This window comes from Panthera pardus, unplaced genomic scaffold (genome assembly GCF_024362965.1).
Source record: "Panthera pardus isolate Hobbes unplaced genomic scaffold, ASM2436296v1 HiC_scaffold_8, whole genome shotgun sequence".
NCBI classification, from domain to species: Eukaryota; Metazoa; Chordata; class Mammalia; order Carnivora; family Felidae; genus Panthera; species Panthera pardus.
Window position 1 is genome coordinate 40037793 of NW_026527013.1, and position 18182 is coordinate 40055974.

General features: G+C 40.1%; 1 protein-coding gene and 1 long non-coding RNA gene across 2 annotated transcripts in view; one reads left to right on the top strand and one right to left on the bottom strand.

The window, feature by feature from the left end:
* Positions 1–18182, bottom strand: part of RYBP (RING1 and YY1 binding protein) — an 80115-nt gene that overhangs the window by 8097 nt on the left and 53836 nt on the right. The window lies entirely within an intron of this gene.
* LOC109254494 (uncharacterized) lies at positions 4654–10219 on the top strand. The gene is made up of 3 exons (XR_008420682.1): positions 4654–5050; positions 9236–9464; positions 9900–10219. It is a non-coding gene; the product is annotated as an uncharacterized LOC109254494 (long non-coding RNA).

The window sequence follows — 18182 nt, forward strand, 5'->3', positions numbered from 1 at the left end:
TTTAGTTTAAACTAATTATCATATTCAGTTCATTCTAGCCCTTTCTGGATTCATTCATAGGCTAGACTTGCGGCTCAGAAATGAATAGTAGTGTCACGGTGAGTATGGTTGATAAGTTGTCTCTTTGAGAGGCTCAGGGTAAGGGTAGCAGGAGTGCGATTTCTAGGTCAGTAGAAATGTAACAGCTACTAGGAAAAACTTTATGGAGAAGGGCAGGCCGGCAGACAGACCCTAGTGTGGGTCAAATCCGCATTCATATGGGCTTGCTTTTCCTGCGCAGATGTTTAGTTGGGGCAGGCAGAATGCAGTTAGTAGGAGTAGTGTAGATAATAACGTGTTGGTGAGTAAAGTTAATATTCCATTTATTATTCCTTTTTGGATTACACCGAATGTATAGAACAGATTTCAAGTTAACAGGCTACCTTTAGGGCTCTTCCCCCTCTGCGTGTACTTATATATATATATTTTTTAACAACTGTTGCCTCACTTTGTATCTTTAACAGTTCTAAAAGGTAACTTAGAGACTAAGATTCTCAGTTTTTAAAAATGAGAGGATTAACAACTAGACCAGAGAAATGGAATCTCCAGACTATTCATGTGGTGATCTTTCAGCTACACCATGTGAGGCTAAGACTTTTTTTAAATAAAGGGTTTTAATATCTTAAAAACCTCTGTACTTTTTCATATTTGTTCAAGTGTTATAGGACAGTATTACTAAGAATCACCAATGTGATCAATTGGCCCAATGAAGAATAACGGATGAAGAAACACAGCAGATAATCTGGTTTAAAAGTAAAACCCCAGGGAATTCCTAGGTACGTGCTTTGTTTGCCACTATTTTATTTTATTTTAATTTTTTTAATGTTTATTCATTTTTTGAAAGACAGAGACAGAGCACAGGCAGGGATGGGGCAGAGGCGGGGGGGAGGGGGGGGGGAAGGGGAGGGGCGTGGAGACAGAATGTGAAGCAGGCTCCAGGCTCTGAGCTGTCAGCACAGAGCCCGACACGGGGCTCAAACTCACGAACTGTGAGATCATGGCCTCAGCCGAAGTCGGATGTTCAACCGACTGAGCCACCCAGGTGCCCCAATGTTTGCCACTATTTTAAAGGGCGGGTTATCTTAATAGACCACTGTGCAAATATTCGTTATGTTCAGCCATGGGAAGATGAAACCAGCTCCAACCTAATTCGTCTCTGATGCAGGACATACAAGACTTTGTTGTACCAGGTGTTAGTCCCAATGACCAAGGTACCCTTTCCGCTGGCTTGTTCAGGCCCATGTGAACACTCCTTAGACCTAGCTGGCTCTCCTCTGAAAGATGAGTACCCCTAGCTGTCCCCTGAGCCGCTCCTGACGCAACCTCCAGCCATGCTGCACCAGGGTGAAAAGAAACCTATGTGACCTTGTGACCTACACTGAAGCCAACCATCATAATAAGGATAATTTTAAAGTATCTTTTTCTAAAAAAATGTTTATTTATTTTTGAGGGGCAGGGGGGCGGTGCCAGAGGATCCCAGGCAGGCTCTGTGTGACAGCAGAGAGCCCGATGCAGGGCTCCAACACACAAACCGTGTGATCATGACCTGAGCTGAAGTCAGACACTCATCCAACTGAGCCCCCAGGTAATCCCTAATATGGATACTTTTAAAAGTCAACTATCACTTTACTTTGCTAGGATCATATACATGGTATGGCATTATTAACTTCTCCCCGCCTTGCAAACAGTATCTCTTCTTGCTGTTCTTTTTCTCCCACACCATTCTTTCCTCTCTCATGTAAATATGTGACTTCATGAAATCTCTCAAATCCTCTGGCTCATCCTTTAGAATGAGCCACTAAGTGACCCAGGGGGTCTCAGTTACTACCATTTTAGGTTACTCCTTCCCAACAGTACACATCCTTGAAACAGGGTAACCACTCTACTCTGTACCAGAAAACTCAAACTTTCTCTCAATTCTGACTCCAACTATCAAATTTTTTTTTGAAAACAAACCATCCCCTTTGTCTGTCTTTCCTTCTGCCGTCTTCACAGCTGAGAAGGAGAGCATGGACTCTGGAGTTAGGATAACTTTATATAATAGGCTCTGCTACTGGAGAGCTCAGCAGTAGTAGTAACTCAAAAGGGAATGGGCCCTATCTCATTTAATAGAGCTGAAGCGAAGATTAAACGAGGTGAAGTTCACTTAGCTTGTCACAGGACATGTACACAGAATGTATAAATACTTAACAAAATAATTCCCCTTAGAAGTAATATATATACACTACTTTTCCAGCTGCAGATGTATCTACCACCCTTCCTCAGGTACTGGGAGGCAAATATAAAGGTTTACAAGTGAGACAAGTTGGTAAGCCCTGCCCTAGGAAAAGGCACATTCTAGAGACACATATCTTTCACAAAAGTTGGTGTCCCAAAGCTAATTATGCTGTCTAGCTTCAACACAGCAGCACTAAGCATCCTCATCAACATGGCTACCAATATTTCTACATACTTCAGAGAGCACTTTGGCTGTAGATATTCCTTTTAAAAGAGAACGCCTTCAGGGGAAGCTACCAGGCTTCGACTGTACAATATCTACGGTATTACCCAACTCTCACCAGACACAACTTGGTTAGGAACAGCTGACTCCAACAGAACGAACACAAGCATCATTCATAAGCAGCAGAATCGACAATGTTCTATTCCAGATTAAAAACTGCCATTTTGAAAATTCAAATGTCTCTTATGCCCTGAAACACATGACTTTACAAATAACCACCACTAAGTACAGGCACCAGAACTTTTTTCCTAGAACTCAGAAACATATTCAAGTAGGTAAAAGAGCAACAAATGGTTTAGAGTCTTGGAAGCAAGACCTGTATTTCATAAGCAAACCTGTGAGCAGTGAGTATCTTAGCCCCACAGTTCTCAAAGCATGGTCCAGAGATTCCTGGGGGTCCTCTAGAACTTTTTAAGGAGGGTCTACCTATGAAGGCCAAAACTATTCCCATAATAATTTTCCGTAACTTTTACTTCCACAATAATTCTAAGATATCACTTGCCTTTTCACTTTCCAAAGATTACATGACGTGTAACATCACTGCTCTGACACCTAATGAAATGTATGTCTGTACAACTGACCCTTGAACAATACAAGTTTAAACCACATGGGTCCACCTATACAGAGATCTCCTGATACAGTACTGTAAATGTATTTTCTCTTCCTTATGATTTTAATAATGTTTTTTCTCTAGCTTACTTTATTGTAGGAATACAGTATGTAATATAAAATGTGTTAACTGTTTATGTTACAGAAAGAGAAGGTAATAGCAGGCTATTAGTAGGTCATTGCTTTCTGGGGGGAGTCAAAAGTTATATGCAGATTTGACTTCAGGGGTAGGGGTGGGGGTGGGGGGGACTGGCGCCTCTGACCTGCGTGTTATTCAAGGATCAACTGTATAGTTTTGTGTTCTAAACATTTCTCAGTTTTCATTTCTGATATGGAAAACATCTATAGACACAACCAACATGATGCGAAAGCTCCTCGGGATCCATAATAATTTTATCAACAATGCAAGAGATTCTCTGGCCAAAAAGCTTGAGAACTGCTATCCTAGGACCATGCCAAATTATTTTTTTCTGTGCAAGCCTGCTTCATTATAGGCAAAGAAAGAAGAGACTTTCTTTAGATGGCAACTTCTAAAATAACTCAAGCTTAAAATCTTCCTTAGCAAAACTTCAAAAAAGAAACATGAAAAGCAACATTACCTCCAACTGCAGGTTAAAAAAACAGTTTGAAAATAAAGAAAAATTTTAAACTTACTAAATATCAGAACAACTTTCAAGAAGTGGGCTTAAAAGTATTTCAACCATAGACTATAAATCTGGCTTCCTTCCATTTCCTCTCCCCTGTGGTGCCTAAAATAACAATTTTATTGTGGTCATCCAAATATTTTAAGTAAATGTCCCATAATAAATATGCCCTTTAGATCTCCCACAGCTATCTTTCCAAAAGCAAGCCCACTGACAAAGAATGTACTAGTTGACTTTATATAAGGAAAAATGTTTCCTAAACTGTTTTTAAACTGGACCTTCTTTGAAGGTAGCTAATTGAATCTCTTTTTTTGATGTTTATTTATTTTGGGAGGGGGAGGGGGAGGGGGAGGGGGAGGGGGAGGGGGAGGGGGAGGGAGAGGGAGAGGGAGAGGGAGAGGGAGAGGGAGAGGGAGAGGGAGAGGGAGAATTGCAAGCAGGCTCTGCACTGTCAGCACAGATCCTGATGGGGCTCAATCTCAAGAACTGAGATTGTAACCTGAGCCAAAATCAAGAGTCAGATGCTCAAGTCACTAAGCCCAGCAAGGGTTCCTAAGTGAATTTCTTTTTGATACCTCCATTCATTATTTTCAACATGAATTTTATTCTACAGCAAAAGGCTTCAGTGTTCAGACTGAAAAGGTCTTTTGCTTGCTGAGGATTTGGTCTGAGTAAGTGTTTTAGGGAATACTACTCATACTGGAGGCAGCCTATCACCGGAGCCATTGGTCATGTGACTACAGGTGTGGTAGCAACACTCTTCTCTTCACCAGCCCCCTTTAGAGGAAAGCCCAAACAGGCATCTAATCCCTAATTTCTGGGCCAGCATCCCCTACCTCTCAAACTTCATTTGAATAAAGGGGCAGAGACATGGCATGCCTTGTGCTGTCTCCTTTCCCAGTTTCACGTCTGGCATTCTGGCTTTTGTTTTGAAATTCACTAAACATGTTTTTCCTGGTGCCTACCATATGCCGAGGCAGGGTGCTGTGCACTTGGGATATGCATGCATATATGCTCATTATCCAAGGAGTTGGTAAGACATGACATAACAGATACCAATGGCCGAGATCACTGGTGAGGGTCCTCTGTGTTTTATGGGGTGCTCCCTGACACACAAAGCGGATCCTAAGACTTAACAGGTGAGATGCCTAAGCTTTCCCCCTTCTTGCTTTCTGTACTTATTTTGGGACCTAACTCGGTGACTATGAGTACTACCTTCTTTAAACTTCAGTTTCCTCACTGGCAAAGGAGATTAGAGGTAAGTGATCTCTAAGGTTCCTTTAGCTGAGACACCTGTATTCAATATTTAATAAAGACAACTACATAGAGTATTTGTTCTCAAGGTAGAGGCAGGTTTTCAGTTTATGCTGTTAGTAACTCATTTAGCCTCTTATTTTAAAAAGGATTAAATATCATGGGGTACATTCTACAAACTATACTGTTGGTTTAGTGACTATGATATGACCTCTCTCTCCTCCTGCGAAAGACATACGAAATTACCTTATAAATCATGTCATTAATTTAGAAGGAATCACAGAAACTACAAATCTCTAAGCAAACCACATTTTCAGATGCAAATAAATCCAATGATGAACCAAGGTTTTCTCTCTCCAAGAAACACTTTACAACAGCAATCCAATCTACTCTGCAAATTACTTTATAGTTGTCAAAGATCCCACTTAAAATTCATTTAAACACTTCAAAATTACAGTTCATGTCACAAAACTGGGCACCTGCAAAGCACACAAAAGAATTAGTAAATCTTCAAAGGGGGAAAAAAAAAAAGGCAATTAGATAACTCAAAGGAATCTGAGGTCTAACAAGTCCATTGCCTTCTTCAGCTCTTGGGTTTCCTCACCCACAAAATTAAAGCATTGGGCTTCATTAAGGTCATCGTTTAAGATTCCTTCAAATCTAATCCTTGAAAAAACCAAACCAAAACGTACATACTAGACAGTAACCGTTCTAACAAACATGGCTAGAGCTAGTTCATGGTCAAATTATCATGTCATAATGGGTTTCCTACATCACTGGGAATCAAAACTTAAAGCCCGCCATCACTTGGCAAAGAGGTTCACTGCAGGGTTTTTCAGCCTCAGCACTGTTGATCTTTTGGACCTCCTAACTCTTTGCTATAGGGGCTGTACTTAAGCACGGAGGAATATTTAGCAGCATGCCGCCCCCCACCTACCAGATGCCAGGGGCACCCCGATCCCCAAGTCATGACATGCAGAAATTTCTCTAGACACTGCCAAATGTTCTCTAGGAGGCAAAATCACTCCCAGGTGAAAACCACTGTTATGTACAAGATTATCATACAGAGAAGCAAAATATCTACAAAGATGGGAAAGCGGCCCAGAATACAACAGTGCTTCTGTTAAAATGTTATCGAAAGATATCCACCAGAAACATCTGTAATGTGTTCATCATCCTAACTATTGGAGGTTACCAGAGAGTGAGATTTAGGAAGAACAATCTGAAGAACTTTGAATATATTAACAGTGGTTTTTCAAAGGAAGTCGTATGATCACTCTTCTCAAACATTTTGCGATACTTTTACTAAAATAAAGTTCTATACCTCACAGCAACACAAGGATTTACCTGTCAGATATATCATTTACACTGACATTAAACAGAAGTCTTTGGTAATTTCATATAGAGCCAAGCATCACACATTTGGTCGGGAACATACCAGTCGCTGAGATCTAAGTAACAGTGTTTTTTAATGTGTAGCACGTATTCTAAGGGGGAAAACCCAAGGTAAAATGTAAAGCAACTTCAGTATATTAATAACCACGAGACCGGTCTGACCAATCACCAAAGAGAAGGCAGAGGAAAGACTATTTGACGGTCTCTACACAATTTCAACTCTATTAAGATCATCTAGATTTCAGGCATTTCAGGTGAATCAGTTTTTATTTCCAGTAAGGGAAGGGAAATTTTAGGGTTATCTCATTTCAAATGGTTGACAAGCTCGATGCGAATGAAGGCGAGAACTCTGAAACCACCAGTAGCTCTCAGCAAGAGAAACTAGCACTGGAGTTTGAGAACTCCTTCAACTCCATGAACAGGATTTTGTTTTGCTGGGACAGTGTGGCACAGGCCGGAGATCGGGATTCAGAGAGCAACTTAAACAGTACGGTAAATCTTTGAGTTAAGTATTGGTCCTATTTGTTACACAGGGATGAAACATTTCTCAGAATCAGAAAATAATGAGAATTATTTGAATAAGAATAGAAGTTTCAATAAAGACGAGAATATTTTGAGATACACTGTCAGCAGTCACGTATCACACCCCCAACAGGTCCGAGCATGCACCTTATCTTAGTGCCTAAGAAATCAGTGATGCAAGTATCAAAATCTGTGTCAGATAAGGAAAACACATTTGTTGGAAAATGCTGATAGCCACGCCTCCTAGAATGAATACTTTTAATTCTGAGGGACCGAAGGAAGTGTTTAGGACACTACATTAACCAACATCTCTATGTAAAAAGTGAATTCTGTGCACAGCCTCTACCCACCCTTGAGTACTTTTCTTCCCTTGAGCAAAATTCTCAGAACAACTTTCCTAGCAATTAAGTGTGGTGAGCTGAATGGGCACTGCCTAATGCTTTCAGTGTCAAATAATGTGTTACTAGTATGGTCAGAACACCTTCCCAGGAAGATATACTCTCTCCCCTTCCTCATTCTTAACATGCTACTGTGACCTCAGAACAGGGGCTGCTTACCTCCACTACTTATCCCTACAACCCCACTTCTAGATCTTCACTGTCTTCCTCCATTCTAGCTCAGGGCCGAAACACCTTCCTCCTCAATGTCCTACCTGCAACGTCCAGTCTTGCCCCTAGTTAATCCCACATGACCCTACTGAGACCAAGGGTCTGAAAAAGAAAGTGTAATTGGCGATTTCTCTGTTTAACATCTACCCCCGACCATGGTTTACAGAAGTAAATCTGAACTCCCGAACTTGATGCAAGGGGCTCCTCACAACTCGGTTCTGACGATCCTCTCCAGCTCACCCCGCCTCCACCACAGCCTGCTCCTGAGCTCTAGCTTAAGCCACACGGACTTGAGCCCATCTTTTTCAGAAGATACCTTTTATCTCTTGCTGTATTTGCTCACCATACTGATCCCTTAGCTTCTGAAATGTCCTTGCCCATAACTGATGTGCAAAACCCATACGTACCTAAGACCCAGCTCAAATGCTGCTTTTCCAAATTCTACTGGCTAATACCGGTTTGTGGCCAGATTTTCAGGGTTCCCTAACACCCCTGGACCTACCTCTACCACTTAATACTCCGTATTATAATCACCCTGTCTCTTCTTACTAGATTATGAACATCTGAGGCCATACTGACACTTTACATTTTGTTTTACTTCCCAAACTTGCTTCAAAATAACTGACAAGAGCTCAGTTAATGCTGCCTGCAAGAACCCAGGTCCTCTGTACAATGTGGTGCAGACAGCAAGTGCTGTATCAGCATGTGACACAAGATTGTATTATTATCATACTGTACATAACAGTCTCTCTGGGACTCAGAACTGAGGGACTTGGTACAACTCCTCTTTCACACTGCCATTCCCCAGCAAAACACTAGGACACAGGAGGTTCTCAAAGAATATCAATACCTACTCCAGAGGCAGAACAGCTCCCAGTTTAAAAGAGGGGAAGAAAGGAGCAAGAAAATGAATGGGGAATGCACTGCACCCTCTGAAGAGGCACTGTGTCACGTGTCCTGCACGCATCACCTCACAATCCTCACAACTTTCCCAAGTCGCTGAAGGGACCAAAGCCTGAAGGTCCAATGGTAAACAGAAGGCTAGAGCCGGTAGAGTCTAATCCAAGTTTATGCTCTTTCCACTAACCCATACTGCCTGCCCAGTGAACCTCGAGAAGGAAGAAAAGAAGTGAACTGAAGCCAGTCAAAGTGAGGAAAACACAAGAGAAGACTATACGACAAGAGACACAGAGGCAGAGACAAAGAGACAGAGAGAGAGGGAGGGAGACGGAGATCGACTCCAAGAAAGAACAGCCAATATTGAAAGCTGCAGCAAATGAGGACACAAAAAACAAGATCTCTGAATCTGCTAATCAACGAAGTGCATTTGCAAAAGAAATGTTTTTCTATTCCTTCACTACATAACCTTTGTGCCCCTTCACCTTTCCTCTGACCTCAAATATCCCAACTATTTCAACATATCCAACCTACACTCCACAACTATATAGGTATGGAAAAAGCAGACTCTGACATTCTGTTGTACGATGCCTGTGTTTTTAAATATCTAGAGCCCAGGAATTGGTACAAAATTCTTAGGAAGTCAAGTCTAAGGAATGCTCTTCATCTTTTCCGTTTCTTTAGCAAAGTAAAAAGATCTATGGGTACTAACAAATGACTTCTCAAAGCATTGCACAATTAGTAAGTCCGCTTACTTAACCTTACAGGAACCACACTATTTTCAAGAGTAAGCACTGTGGCATCAAGTGGGATCCTCATACTACCAGCAAGCTCTCCAATTACACAGCTTTATCTAAATCCCTGGCTTGTAAGAAGGGACATGCGGATACACAGAGACGGTGGTGTGGTGCATACCTGCAAGTACCCGCACCACTCTGGAACAACTTCTCAAGCTGGCACTCCACTCCACATCAAGTATCTGCCTTTGGCATGAAAGTAAGCCAATCTGCATGCCTTGTAATAAGTTTCCAACAGGGTAAGGATCCTACAGGTTCCAAAAATGACTCTTACATGTCTTTGTTTGAAATGGGCTTTTTCTGTTCTTAAACCAAACTGCTACAACTGCACTTTGTTTGAAGGTTTGCTGAAAATTTGATTCGTTAACTGGCAAAGATAAAATAGAGATTTTTCAAATTCTTTGTTTTAGAAGTCTGAAAACACAAATGTTTTGTTTTTAACTAATTTTAGAGTTGCAAAAATGGTACTCAGTTAGCATATACCCCTCACGCGGCCTCTCCTGATGTTAACTTCTCATATAAACATAATTATCAAAACCTGAAAATTAACACTGGGGTACAATACTGTTAACTAAAATGGACACTTTCTTTTATTCTCACCACTCATCCCACCAATGTTCTTTTTCTCTTTCAGGATCCTGTCTAGGCTCGTGCATTGCCTTCTATTGTCAGTTCTCATTAGCTCCTCAGTCTCCAGGTCTCTGATGACCCTGAAACCTTTGAAGAGTACTGGTCATTATTGTGTAACAACATCCTTCAATTGGGGTTTGTCTGATGAGTTCTCGTGAAAAAAAGAAGTCACCCATTTTCACAACACCAGAGCCAAGATGTGTATCCTCCTGTGTGTCTGTTTTCACACCTTATTAGTAATGTTAACCATAACCACTTGGCTAAGGAGGTGTCTGTCAGGTTTCTCTAAAGTTACTGTCTTTTAAATAAACATCTTGAGAGGTATCTTGAGACTGTATATAAAAATATGTTGTTTCTCCTCAAACTTTCACCTATTAACGTCAGCATCCAAATGTGGACTGTGCAAAAATTACTATTTTGTTTTGGCTTTGCCCAATGGTGGCTTTCTGGGTGCCTCTTTCTTTCTGTATTTACTAACTGGGATTCTCCTGGAGGTAAGAACTGTCTTTTCTCTGCCAGTATGGATTCATGGATATTTACTTTATCCTACAGGTTAATATCCAATATTGCCATTATTTATTTTGTGTCTCCAATCACTTCAGCTTTGGCCACCAGGAGCTCTTTCTTCAGGTTCAGTTCTTGTGACAATCCCTCATCCTTTTCTGAGGCCTTAAAACTCTACAAAGTTTTAGGATCAGCTGTTCCTAGGACTATTTCACATTCCTAAGCACTGTACCCAAAACCAGTTACAGCCCAGCTAGCAAGGAATAAAACACCCTAACTTACCAGTCATGTAAAGTGATAGATAAATCACTACATCCTGTCCCAATCAGCATTATATTCCACACAGCACAACTATTAACAAAAACGGGTGATGCCTAAGCAAATGGGAGCTCTAGGTATCATTATGAGTACATTTCCTCCAAAGGTACTATTTTAATGCCTCTTCTAACAGAAAACTGCTGTGTTCTAAAGACATCCTTGATCACCAAACAATTTGCGGCCAGAGGTAAAAATGCCAGAAAGAACAATGATGGATTCCAGTTAGGTAGAAAGTGTTCTCTAAAACACATTCAGGGAGGGGGACTGTGGGGGGGGGGGCAGACTTCAAACTCTGAAAGAACCTGGAAATATTTTGACCAGGAAAAGAAAAGAGCGCAAAAGCCAAAGCTGAGTGCATGCTCCAAACAGCAAATAGCCTCTGGTGGGGGAAACAGAAGCCGCCCCTGCCCACTTTGTGAGGCTCTGTCCATGGCCTTGGAAGAAATAACTAGCGGCACCTCCAAAAGGACTTCCCTTTGCTTTATAGGTGCATGCTTATCTGCCATCCAAGGAAAACCAATGGAGGCAGGTAGTAAGAGTAATTGGTGCTGTGGCCTGCTAACTAGAACAACTTTTGCCTAGGATACATTTTAAGAAGGCACAATTTACATAAAATGCACACAGTTTTAGCATTACAGTTTAAGTTTTGACAAATGTATACAGCAGTAGTCATCACCCCCAACCGAGATTCCTTTGTGTCCACCTTCCCAGACAACCCCTACTGCCAGCTCCATGAGGCTACCAATTTGTTTTTTGTCACTATGGTTTAAATCTTTGAGTTTCACATAAATGAAATTATATAGCATCTTTGTTTGTATGTAGTTATTTTTGCTGAACATAGTATTTCTGAGATTCACCTATGGTGCTGTATTTTGCTTACCCAGTCTCCTAATGATGGACAGTTGGGCCACTGCCAATTTTTAGCTATCATGAATAAGGCTGCTATTAACATTCATGCACAAGTCTTTGTGTGAACATGTTTTCATTTCTCTTGGCTAAAATTCCTATGGCAAATATATACTTCACTTTATGGTAAGTGTATATTTAACTTTTTAAGAAATCGCCCAACTATTCTTCAACGGGATTGTGCCGTGTTACATTTCCTCCAGCAAAGTATGGGTATTCCAACTGTTTCACATGTTCAACAACCCTTGGTACTATCAGTCTTTTTAATTTGAGTAATTCTAGTGGCCGTACAGTAGTATCTCAATGTGGTTTTAACATGTAATTCCCCAAAGAATAATGATGTTCAGCCAATATGTTGCCTAGGATGTACTCTTATACAAGTGCAGTTGATGCCTTACCAGAAACAGTAAGATTTTACAGTATTTGTAAAGATCAAGAGGCTTTCCAATATGGTAACTGTTGAAGCTGGGTGACGGGTAGAGAGACTGTGGTCTCTACTTTTGTGTCTAAATTATGTTTATTAAGAATAAATAAACCAGAAGCCTGCTGGGTTGCATGCCCAGAGAATGTCTTAATGTTTTAACTGAGGTAAAGAACTCAGAAAAGAATGAGGTAAAGACAATTACTTGTCTGATTCTGGTACAGAGTAATGAAATAAAGCATTTCTGATTCTGACTTAAACAGCCTAAAGAAACTATGAACAAACTCCTAAAAAATCAGCCAACTGACCCAGATGATTAAGCATTTATGTACTATATAGAAAAGTTTGTGTAAATCAGTGAATTAGACGCAGACACACAGGAGACATGGGACCAGACCAGTAAGGATAGCTACCACTTTAGATGACAGAATGAAATTCTGAAGAGGTTCAGCAAACTGGAATAATGGACTTGAGATCAGACAATAAGATTTCACAGGACAGCGGTATTAACGGACATAATCTGCTTCTTGTACTTCTTAATCTGAATGTGACTGGTCCAGTCAAGAGTCACAGATGTTAAGAAAATGGAATTTTAGCTCTGGTTCTTTATCAATTTGCAGAATAATAACCAAGAAACACAGCCTTCAGCCTCAGTTTCCCCAGTTGTTAAAGAGAAAAGACCTGTCCTATGTTCCTCCCATAAGGTTAAGGAGAAAATGTTGGACAAGGAAAACAAACACTTGGGGAGACAAGTAGAGAAGACCTATTTTGGTTTTCATGTTCACATACACTTTTGCACACATGTTCAAATTTTAAAAACTTTGATTTTAGTAAAAATGGAAGACTATCTCCCCATATGTCATAACAACATATGCCTCAGAGGACTGATGCTACATAAATACCCCAGCAAGAAAAACAGACAAGCCTTCATTGCCACACCACATTTACTGAGTACCAGTGGGGGTAGGTACGCCCAGTGCCAACCAGGGTTAAAGAAAAAAAGCTTTTAAAAATTATACTCTATATTCCTATTATTAAATATTTCATGGAAAATAATTTAACCCTGATTATTTTAAGCTATTACAGCGAGAGTCCCTGGAAAAGTATGAAAGGTGGCCCCAGTCCCCCACAGTCCACACTACTGTTTTCATCAGTATGTCCATGACAGTGCCATCTCTGCTACCCCAGCAGCTGTCTAGTTCCCGCTGTTAATAAGGAGCCATCCACACACACACTCAGGAAGCCGAGAATGCACTTGTAAAAGAACATGCTAGAATTGAGAATACAATGTTTTCAGAAGCAGATTACAATGCTCTCAACTTCTGACCGCTAATCTGGCATCTTCCCCAAGTAACTTTTCAAGAAACTTGTTCTCTGTAAAAAAAAAAAATTTTTTTTTAATGTGTATTTATCTTTGAAGGAAAGAGAGACAGCGTGTGAGCAGGGGAGGGGCAGAGAGAGAGGGAGACACAGAATCCGAAACGGGATCCAGGCTCTGAGGTGTCAGCACAGCTCGAGGGCTCGAACTTACAAACCCCGAGATCATGACCTGAGCTGAAATCGGTCGCTTAACCGACTGAGCCACCCAGGTGCCCCGAAACTTGTTCTCGAGTTATTACTACGTTAAATCCATCAAACAAAAATACACTTAAAACTTTCTCTTATACTTAACTGTTCTTAGTAATAAGTCACAGCCAAGTTATCTCACTATGCACACACATCCAACCTATAATCTAGTAAGAAAAACTTGAAAAAACAAACCAACCAGTAGTCATCTTCATTCTACAAGTAGAAAGTACTATCTCACAAGAATGACATCTACAGTTAATATCAAAGCTGTTCCCTTCAAACAGCAACATACACACACACACACACACACACACACACACACACACACACACATATATATGTACATATATATTTTGACAGCAGGGTGGGGGTGGTATTCTGTTTTCCTAAAGAAAGTTGTGATTCGTTTCTTTTTTTTCTAGTAATAAAAGTTAATTCTAAAAAGGGCTAAGTGTCTGTGATAAAAGTATGAGTTAGAAGCCAAAGCGGTAATGAGTGTAAACATTTCACACATTACAGTTCCCAGGGTAATCTTATTGTAGTTACAGGATTATTAATGCCTTCCAAAAATGTTAATAGGTAAGAGAATACCTACAGAGGTTGCTGGAGTATGCTCAATACCCTCTCTTGTGCTTAGTTTCAAAGAATGGTATGACTTGATCGTGTGAAAGCAATGCACAATCAGAAGAGGCCATCCTTCAAATTTGGAGTGTGGATCTTTTCCCAGGCTGGTGCTAGATGGTATGAGCCTCTCCTGTGAGGCTGGGCATCTGCACGTGCAGCTCCCAGCCAGCCCAGCGATCACAAGGGTCAATAACTGATACACTGACAACTATTCTATTATTCACTTTCAGTACAGTATTCAACAGATTACATGAGATGTTATTATAAAATATGCACATCCCCACAAAAAAAGGCCTTGTATTACAAAATAGGCTCTTATTTTAAAACAGGCTTTGTGTTAGATGATTGTGCCCAACTAAAGGCTAACGTAAATGCTCTGAGCACGTTTAACATAGGCTAGGCCAAACTGTGATGTCCTGCAGGTTAGGTGGTATTACATGCACTGTAGACTTATATTTTCAACTCACAATGAGTTCATTAGGAACATAACTCCATCCTAAATCAAGGAAGACCTATTAATTACTTTTTCATAATAGTAATTTCCTTTATTTTTACAGATGAGTAAAGAGGCTTAGAGATAACTAGTAATTTTCTCAAGAATCCGAGTGTCATTTACCACACAGTAACAACCAACGACCTAACCAAGACTCCTAATCATTTTTCCCAGTTTATAATAGAAGGGTCATTGCCTAACTAAAACTCTTACTCATCTATTCCAAGCCCTAAACCCAAGCGATGTCATGTTTCTTAATCTAACCAGGTGTCAAAGGGAAATTTTTACACTCCCACTTTCTAACACCAACTGAGATGTCAACAATTTTAATGTGTGTTACTATTTCAAAAGATTAAAATGTGGAAGGTGATGTATCAGAACGGGCAAAACAGGGTATGATTTGATTTACTCCTATGAATCACTTAACTGGAAGTTACCACTGCAATAGGTATGGTGCTTAAAAATTAAACTGCATGAACTTAAAAATACTCTAATATTCTAGTTTTGAAGTCAGATTGGACCCCTCCCTTTCTATTCCAAAATAGTTAGCTCTCATTAATACATAACTTAAAGCTCCACTTCAAGGAAATGTCTGTTACCATGTGTCTATCAATTGCTATTTAAAAAAAAAAAAAAAACCTTAAAAAAATAAAAATTTTCACAATGATCCAGGACAAGTATTCTCCTTAAAACTGCATTTTATTCTGCTGTTCTGGGGCCCAAAGAAAAAAGCAAGAGCATGGGTTAGTGGAGGATATTATGGGTTATCTACAGTAATAAATTTTCCCAGAAAAATACCAGACTTCTGTCCCGGAGATAAATTTATTCACTGTCCTAAGTGCTAAGGAAACAAATTAAGAACACTACCTATATATCTCAAATTCTTCAGTACTTAACATGGGTCTTTGGGTGGGGTGTTCTATGGAAGCTTTTGTGAATATGATAAAAAGTATTAATCTACTCAGAAAAAAGTGCACAAACAAGTAAATATCTGTGTGCAATTTCAAATTTATAGATCCCCCAGTTATAGCTGGTCCAACAAATATAAAAACAAACAAGAATAATAGGGATGACTGGCCAAGATTCCATCTGGAAGCCACAAAATCTCCAAATGTTACTGTTCAAGCCGACTGACTCTTATCAACTAGGAGAACTGCAAATTCAGCATTTAAGGTAGATCATGCCTTTAACAGTATCCAAAAACTTAGCTAAATTAAAATGACTGAAAATGGCCACACAAATGCCATCCTACCTTTTTTTTTTTTTTTGCCATCCTATCTTTTTTTGGTAAGATAGAGTTACCTGTATTGTTTCTGTTAGCGTGCAATTTAATCCTTCCATCTTTCCCTCTCCCTTTTCCCAACCCTGTCACCGCCATTTATTACAGAGAAATTAACACAGAGTTTATATTTAAAAAAAAAAATTTTTTTAATGTTTATTTATTTTTGAGAGAGAGGAAGAGAGCGAGTGGGGGAGAACCAGACAGAGAGGGAGATACAGAATCCAAACCAGGCTCCAGGCTCTGAGCTGTCAGCACAGGGCCTCATGCAGGACTTGAACTCATGAACCACAAGATCATGACCTGAGTTGGATGCTTAACACAGAGTTTATATTTTTAAACTTGCTGGGGAGCCTGGGTGGCTCAGCCAGTTAAGTGTCTGACGTCGGCTCAGGTCATGATCTCATGGCTTGTGGGTTCAAGCCCTGCGTCAGGCTCTGTGCTGACAGCTCAGAGTCTGGAGCCTGCTTCAGATTCTGTCTCCCTCTCTCTCTGCCCCTCCCGCCTTGTGCTCTGTCTCTCTCTCTCAAAAATAAACACACATAAAAAAAAATTTTTTAACTTGCTTATTTTTCTCTTAAGTTGAGTTTTTGCTGTGTGTTTAACTTCCTTAACGAAGTATTTTGTAATCAACAGTTTGCTTATTCTTTTTTCAAATCTGAGCCTCTGTAAAATATGATCTTGAAGATGAAGACGATTACCAACATCTAGCATTACAGGACTAAGATCTGTTTCTTTTCTCCTATGACACCTTGAACATTAGCCCTGAATTCAAAAATCTGCACTTTAAAGTTCTCTCAGAATAGAGATTATTTTGAAATATGTTCCAACACGAGGGAATAAGTCTTTATATAAAGGTTTATTCAGTCTCCTTCACAGCTGAATCCACTGGGCCCACTGTGAAAATATGAATATGAAGAGAATTTGGCCTTAACTCAGTCAGATGGTTGAGTGATGTGATGAGGGCAGACTAAAATGGGGTGGGGTTGGGTAAGATGAGTTCCACAGGCCTATGTAGCAAAGCCATCCATATGGAGTGTGTGTGTGTGTGTGTGATGAGATAATCCCAGTTGAGGGCAAAGGCAACTTCCAAAAGCAGAAATGTGGCCTCTCTTGGAGGTCTCCAAATGAAATCTCAACCTGCCAGATAAGAACCTACTCTTTCCCACCAAACAGCCTTCCTTCCAGGTAAAACAGTACTCTACTGTTAACTGCCTCTTGTTCTTCACCATGGACTATAGCTAACAAACAGAATTAGACTTAACTGACTTCTGAGTTTAGAATATAAAAAAATCATGGCTTTCTCCCTTGCTCTCTCTTGGACCATTGTGAAAAGCCGGCAGTCATGGTCATGAAGAATCTTACAAAGACTCAGGGAGAGGTTCATATGGTGAGCAACCAAGACCTCCCCTGCCATGCCTGCCAACAGCCAGCAAGGAACTGAGGTCTTCCACAAAGTCATGTAAATAAGTCATTCTGAGAAGCAGGACCCGCACCCCCCCCCCCCCCCCATACAACCCCAGTCAAGCCTCCAGATGACTGCAGCCCCACCAAACATCTTGCTACATACATTCTTATTAGGGACCCTGCCTGAACCAGAACCATCCAGATAAGCCATTCCTACATCCCTAACTCTTAAGAAAAGATATGACAATTGATAAAGGTGGTCAAAAGCTACGAACTTCCACCTGTAAGATTAAATAAGTACTGGGGATGTAAGGTACAACATAAAGAATACAGTAGCACTGCTCTCTTGTATACCTAAAAGTTACTAAGAGAGTACATCCTACAAGTTCCCACCACAATGGAAAAACCTTCCTCCTCACTTTTTAAAAAAAATGTATGTGGTTAAAGATGTTAACTAAACTTTGGTAATCATTTCGCAATGTATGTAAGTCAAATCATTATGCTGTACATCTTAAACTTATGCAGTGCTGTATGTCAATTATATCTCAAAAAAAAACTTGAAAAAAGGTGTGAAATAATAGGTTTAAGTTGCTATTTGGGGAATCATTTGTTACACAGCCATAGATAATGCATACACACACACACACACTTCTCAAATATACAGTAATTTTTTTATAAAGTAAAAAAAAAATGCCTAGAAAAAAAAAAGATTCATGTTCCAGGTTATAAAACATCTACTACTTCCTACAAAACCTTTAAAGGTTAT